We start from the raw sequence: 6,972 nt of genomic DNA on the forward strand, positions 1-6,972 counted from the left end.
TTCCATGAATCGCCCCCCAGTTTAGGAAATTCTGAGCTGCGTGTTCAAAGGATCCGCGTTGTGGCTTCATCAAAAGAAGTCGCATCAAGGCAAAGGGAGTCAAAACAGTCAGACAGAAACAAGAATCAAAACTGATCTGTCGGGACTCTTCAGGGTAAAACAGCGCCAAGAAGTACATATACATTCTGCAATGAATATACTCCAGAAATCGCATGTAGTATTTGCCCTATGAGATTTACTTTACTTTTTTTTTTTATGTAGTCGATTTATATTATTATTTTTATTATTACTAGTAACAACAGCAATAACAACAACAGTAATAATAATGAAAGTGTTGGCAAGTCAATAACATCTTCTGGAAACCCATACAGACCTTATTCCCGCGTAATGTCCTCCTGCTACTTGTTCAGAAGCTGGTCAGATTAATTAATTAGACCCAAAGACAAAGTGTGGGACAACCCGTGCTTTTGTACCTTTTGTGTAAAATTATTTTTAATAAGAAATGCAGCTGTGTGTATCGTCTAAGAGGGTAACTGTTGAAGATGCCAACAGGGGCCAGCCAAGCGATTACACCAGAGTTTATTGTCAGTTTACACCATGTTGTGAAAATCTTACCCTGCATGTCCTTCTGGGGACCAGTAAACATACATAAAACGCAAATACAAGTTAAGGGGCTTATAGTAAGACAATAAATATTTTTACAATTATGACAGTAAATGTGCAAACATAGCATAATATACACGTCATACACTGCAAACATAATGCAAATATTGCAAAGAGTCGATAAGTTTAGAATATCAGTTCAGGAATTTGCCATTTCATTTTCCCAAAGGGTGTTCATGTAATCTAAGTAGCTAACTGATGATCCTGCAAGCCAATCACGTGACCAAACGGACTTCCCTGGGGTCCGGTCTGGGCCTGTGGTGTTAGCTGCCAGCCACATATCACCATATCTAATGTCCTGGCGTCGGCAAAGCCTCTGATTGAAGAGGACACAGCCTTCCGTTGGCTTCAGAGACTGAGTCCATTAATAAGAAAAAAGAAAAAAAAGATTTTAGGCAAGAAATTCTAACATTTATCATGAGTAGTGGCATGTGGCACAATCAGTTAGGCCTCTGCGGCTGCCATCAGAAGGTCATCAGTTCAGTTCCCCAACAGCATATTTACATGTCCGTTGGGTCCTTGAGCAAGGCCCTTAACCCCCAAAATGCTCCAGGAGTGTCAGTTAAATGGCCTGACACTGCGTTCAGACCCCAAGCTTCACTCTCAGTTGTGTGTGTGTGTGTGTGTCTCAAAGGACAGCAAGATGGGATATGAGAAAACAAGCATTCCAAGGTACCAGTACTTCTGCAAATGGCAAAAGATCAGTTTCATAACAGTTTTAGATGTCATAGCTGAACATGATTAGAAAACACATATTTGGACATATTTCTCACAGGTGACGTTTTCATTTATAACCCCAGGGTTTTTTTTTTTGTTTTTTTGCTGCGAGCAAAATCTGTTGTTTAAAGGTTCCACGTTTCGTGAAACGATGGACTTCAAATAAGGATAAAAAGCAGAGGCTGCTGATTTGAAAACAGACATTTCAAAACACTTCCCATGGTGGGTATCAAAGCTGCCACGAGTTACACAATAGTACTCATTTCCTGTGCGATCTGCAATTTCAAACTGTTACTTAGAGCCTCAGCACCCACCCAACCCCCCCTCCCCCCCCGACACCAAAAAAGTAATAAACCTTATTTTCACAACTTTATAGCCACGCAGATATTTTTTTTACGGTGCACATGTGTGGATATTCGCCTGTAAGTTTTCGCCTCTATTAACAGATGGTCATATTTTTAAGTATTTAAGTAACACGACACTGTTGTCACTCCGGCGGCTCTGCGCGGCTACGCATTTTCTCGTGTTTAATCAACCTTTACGCTGGAGGCAGACAACACAAATCACGGAACACTTATAAGTCACAGCCGATGATGAATGTCACCGATGACAGTCGCTGTCGGTATGCATGTAGTTGATCGGCGCTTGTTTTCATCGCGCTGTGAATAAAACAGCTGAAGTCTCCATAACGATTAGCCCATCGGGGACGCAAAGGGTCAAAATGTTTAGGATTTCACGCTGCTCGACTCATTGACACGCATTTGTGCAGCACTGGGGATTTCCCGCACTCCCTGGAGAGCTTGGCAGGTTCTGGGACAAAAGACCCAGCCCCCTTTTCCCTTACAAACTTACTGTTAGTGAAGGAGAGTTTGTCAGTAAACCTCGTGTTGCGTCATCACTCCCCGCAACCGAATTAACCTCTAAAAGCCATTCGTTTAGCCCACGAGCACAGGAGGATCTAAAAGTCTTTTAATTCTATTTGAAGACTTCCACTAATCCAGCACTAGTACCCCCGTTACTTTACGTAAGATGTGATCTTGTGAAATAGCAAATTTTACTTACTGTTGATCGGTCTTCTTTTTTTTGTGGTGGATATTTGCATAAAGCTTTTCTTGAAAACACCCAATAAATATTTTGCAGAATCGAAACTGAGTGTCCCTGTCATTTACTTTGCCACTTTTTATCTGTTCCCATGTCTTCCTAGTATATTAGCGCATCTAGTAATGGTTTCAGCGTACAAAGGGACCCAAGGCTGAAGAGGAGATCTGTGAGTCAAACCTAGCATCTCTTTTGGTTAGGCCTACATTGCGGTGAATCTGAAAGTGAACACATTTCATATCAGTTGATATATATCGTAGCACTTTATACTATACGCACTTTATACTATACGCACTTTACACCATCAGTGCACTGTTTGAGACTTCCTCACTTTACGTCTTTTTGACTTAAACCGCCTTATTTAAAAAAAAGACATTTATACAATTACTTTTATATATTGCTTGTTGAATGCTCATATATTTTATATTTTTGTTTGCTTATTTTATTGTTTTTATCTTTCTTTGTATTTGATCTTTCATTTTTGAGCAGAATTCCAGGAAAAAGCATTTCATTGCATACATGTGCACCATGTCTGCGTACATAACAAATAAAAATGATGCATTTATTTGATTCGTTCATTCCAGCCTGGCAAAAGGTGTGTAGAGTTTTGGTGTGTCTGGTGCTGGAAATTTGCTGTTATTTGATAGCATCTCACAGTCGGCAGGAAGCACTGGACAGAAGAACGATAGTGAGAAGGTGCAAATTCACTGGCGCGGGAAGTCGTGCGACTTACAGACTAGCTAACGACCAAATTAAAGGGCCATGGTGTTGATAACAAAGGTGTAAATTCACCCATTTAGGGAAGTCATGCAACAGCATGTCATTCGTATAAAGCTGGGGACTGACAAGAAGCAAACTGGTACCTCAGTGCCTCCTCACGGCTAAAGGCCGAGCCCGGAGCCTGGCGTTTATGGTTCGGGAGGGTGGGGAAGGCCGACGTTCCTGCACGGCAGTCCGTGCGAGCTCGTGCTCAATGGTGTGCAGGGCACGGCTTGCGGAAGCACGGGCCTCCGGCCTATCGGGAAGCTGTAGCGGACAAGGTCCCGTAAGTGATCGGCACTGACCTGGCATGAGGCCGAACACGATTTCGACACCCAGCCACTTCTGCTTTTTGGCCTCCCCCTGACGAATAGCACATCGGGTCTGCCGGGGCCTGCTGACGTGCCGTGCTGTGCTGGCCAGCCAGGCGGAGCGGGTTTGGAGCGGGGCGGTTTTGGGCGGCGTGGGGACGATGGTGGCAACGGTCTTGTGAAATCGAAAGGTCCTCTGGACTTTTGCTCTGCTGCCGAATGAAAGTCCATGGCGGGAGGGGGCGGCTAGCCCCCCTACCCCCAAATGTCCACCTGTGCCCCCCCACACAAAAACGTCATCCAAAGATGCTAAAAAAAAAAGATTAGCCTATTAGCTCCTCTCCAGTGCCCCCCCCCCTAATGGAAATCCTGGGTCTGGCTCACAATGGTGGGGATACGTGTCACACCGATGGTACAGACACACGCTAAGAGACACACGTACCAGATGATTAAACGTGAAGAGATGGTGTCAACCAGCATTATCTTATCAACACTTAGCATGCCGAGCCCATCCCCCCCCCCAAATTAACACCGAGTATCATTCAACATCTACAGATCCCACAGACTCTCTCAGCACATACAGACATGGCCAAATATATCGGCACCCTTCCACTTTTTAAAAAAGGAATAGCAATTTTCTGTGAAATAAGTCATAACTGACAAAAGTAAATGGCACCCACCATTGGTTATCCCATACTTCACAGAACAGATATTTTGCTTTTTATTTATGACTTATTATTGTATTATAGAATTGTATTTAATAAAACAAATGAAAATGGGATGGACCAAACCTAATATTGCAGAAAGTAGAGTGGGTTCAGATACTTCTGGCTGCATCAATCAATTTGGTCTCGGTTTACCGACAAAATGACCTTCACTTCCACTGAAATCTACTCTACCAAGAAAGCAGCTTAAAAGTGCCAAGATCCAATGGCACTGAAACTCATTCAGCCCATGTCACTTGGGAGAAACCAAAAGCGAAAATAACAAGAGATATGAAACGAGCCCCTACTCAGCTGAAGCAATCTTGCCTAGCAGCGTCTTGGTTGCCTTCTCCCAGCTGCCCATAAAGGAAACTACACTGCTTTTTAGAACAAAGGTATTTTTTGTCTTGACAGGTCAACATGTGCCTGACAGCCTGTTAAACTAACACATGGTTACAGTATTTAAACAGACTCTTTTATCAAAAATGACATGCATTTGAAAAAGCGGGGTCAGACAGTCCCCAGAGCAATCGGGGGTTAAAAGCCTGGCTGAAAGGCCCACCAGTGAAATGACTCTGAGGACCATGGGATACAAAACCAGCAACATTCGGATCACAAACAAAGCTTCTTAACCTGCCAGGCCACATACCAGCCCAGGGCACATCCATCAGCATTACCCATAAGCTCATTCTCAATTAGACATACTTTAATCATTACTTATCTAGACCGGTTAAAAGAAAGAAAGGTTTGCTCTCTGGCACTGTGACTCAGAAAGAAACATTGTTCAAATCCATCCATCCATCCATCCATCCATCCATCCATCCATCCATCCTCTAACTGCTTTCTTGGTCAGGGTTTCAGCCTATCCCACGCAACATATTTCAGGAGTACTTCCTGCTCAGGATGTCAGTGAAATGCATCTTAATATCTTTTAATTCACTATCCCAGTGTTTTCCAATCCGATCCTTGGAGCCCCACAGACACTGAATGTTTCTGCTCCCTCTAGGATCCCAGTGGGGATCAGGGAGGGAGCAAAAATGTGCACTGTCTGGCAGGGAGTCCAGAGGGAGCAAAAACATGCACTGGCTGTGGGTCCTCGTGGACCAGATTGGGAAACATTGCACTAAAGAATTCAAAAATAAGCAGAACTTTACAATATCTAAAGGAGAGACTTTCACCTAATGCCGCTGCACTACGTCCACACTAAGGGTTAATGGGATCTCCGCTGAAAGGTGGGGGCTGCCCTTCCATCGCCAGCCTGATTGTTGCTGGATTAAAAAGCCGGCCTCTCAGAGGGGGTGGGGTTAAGGCGTAAACCTGAGCTGAAGGGCTGGCACAGACCATCAACTGTGGTCTTGCATTCACCACATCCTACACACATCCTTAGATTTAATGTTTCATCAGCACAGAAACTTCTCAGTTTCACAACAGCAAAGTACCAGGTAAAGGCAACAATACACCTCCCTCCCCCACCAAAAAACTTGCCACAAAGCCAAACGTCTTGACTATGGACCACTGATAATGATATTTAAGCAATGCTATCCCCATCCTGAAGCCATTATCTTGAGATGAATAAACGTTCATAAACTTTAAAGGTTATGGAAAAACACTGGAACGAGTTGAATCATTAAAGCACATAATTTACTAAATAATATAACTTTAGCGGTGAATAATTTTATAAAGCCCTAAGTCATTTATTACTGTGTTTCTGAACTGTTGCATTTTGATGATTGTGAAATATGCTTTTCTGTTGTGGAGACGTGCGAGTTGCAAAGCAGTCCTTAATCCTGGTTCAAGTGTAGGAACTCAGCATTCAAACTGAAGAAAGGAAACTAAAAACAAAACTGGCTAAGCTCTGTAGTTATGTTTTGAGTCGTTTTCGAATGCACTGAATGAGGGGTATCTGGCTGTTGATGATCACTACAATACACACCAAGAGTTAAGTCTCACAGACCGCTCAGCGGAGTAAACGTCCTAACAAAAAAAGGAAAGAAACAGGAAAAATTGTGTTTACCAGAAACCAGAGCAACTTAGTCATAAAAGAGTCCACCTCAGATATAAACAGTAATAATGTGTTTTTACTCCATTTATCAAGGTAATCATGTCTAAATATTTGCAGGGATCTGGAATTACAAGCTTAATACTGCCAAATTGTTTCTTTAGCTGCAAAGACAAGGACACAAGAGTGGAGATCATTCCTTTGAGCGAGGCATCGACATGATGCGCTTGGCAAAAGTTGAAGCTATGGAGGACTTTTCTCCCACCACCCTGGACAGGCCAAGGAAGTCAAAGCCATAAAAGGAATTCAGGGGAATGAAGGAGGCGCCCTGTGTGGGTGTGATGTACCTGACGTCGAACAGGCTCAGGAATCCGGAACGGTGTCTGGTCTGCCTGAGGCACTTCCCTGAGGTGGCTTGTTGTTTCTGGTCCGATGTGGGTCACGCCTCGCCAGTGAGTCACAGGTCCAACGTGAGGGACCCAAAAGGAAAAGACAACACAACAATCAGAAACACACATTAAAAACCTCCTCTCTGATTAATGACATTTGACGGGTGTGACAATCGTGAGAGCGGCAGCCAATTCGGGCGCCACCGAGGCGAGGCTGCACGCCACTTATCTGTGGCTGAGCGGGCTGGGATGCCATATTTACCATTACAATATTGCCAGCACGACTGCCAGGGTTGGCAATTACAGTTGGGCCTTTGAGCAAGGCACTTAAC

The 6,972-nt window shown here is 43.8% G+C and overlaps 1 long non-coding RNA gene across 1 annotated transcript; it reads right to left on the minus strand.

Moving 5' to 3' along the window:
• Positions 1-562: 562 nt before the first annotated feature.
• LOC125744364 (uncharacterized) lies at positions 563-6,972 on the minus strand. Its single transcript, XR_007398354.1, has 2 exons — positions 6,599-6,972; positions 563-1,018 (listed from the first exon to the last, which is right to left on the minus strand). It is a non-coding gene; the product is annotated as an uncharacterized LOC125744364 (long non-coding RNA).

Source organism: Brienomyrus brachyistius, chromosome 6 (genome assembly GCF_023856365.1).
Source record: "Brienomyrus brachyistius isolate T26 chromosome 6, BBRACH_0.4, whole genome shotgun sequence".
In the NCBI taxonomy this organism is placed as follows: domain Eukaryota; kingdom Metazoa; phylum Chordata; class Actinopteri; order Osteoglossiformes; family Mormyridae; genus Brienomyrus; species Brienomyrus brachyistius.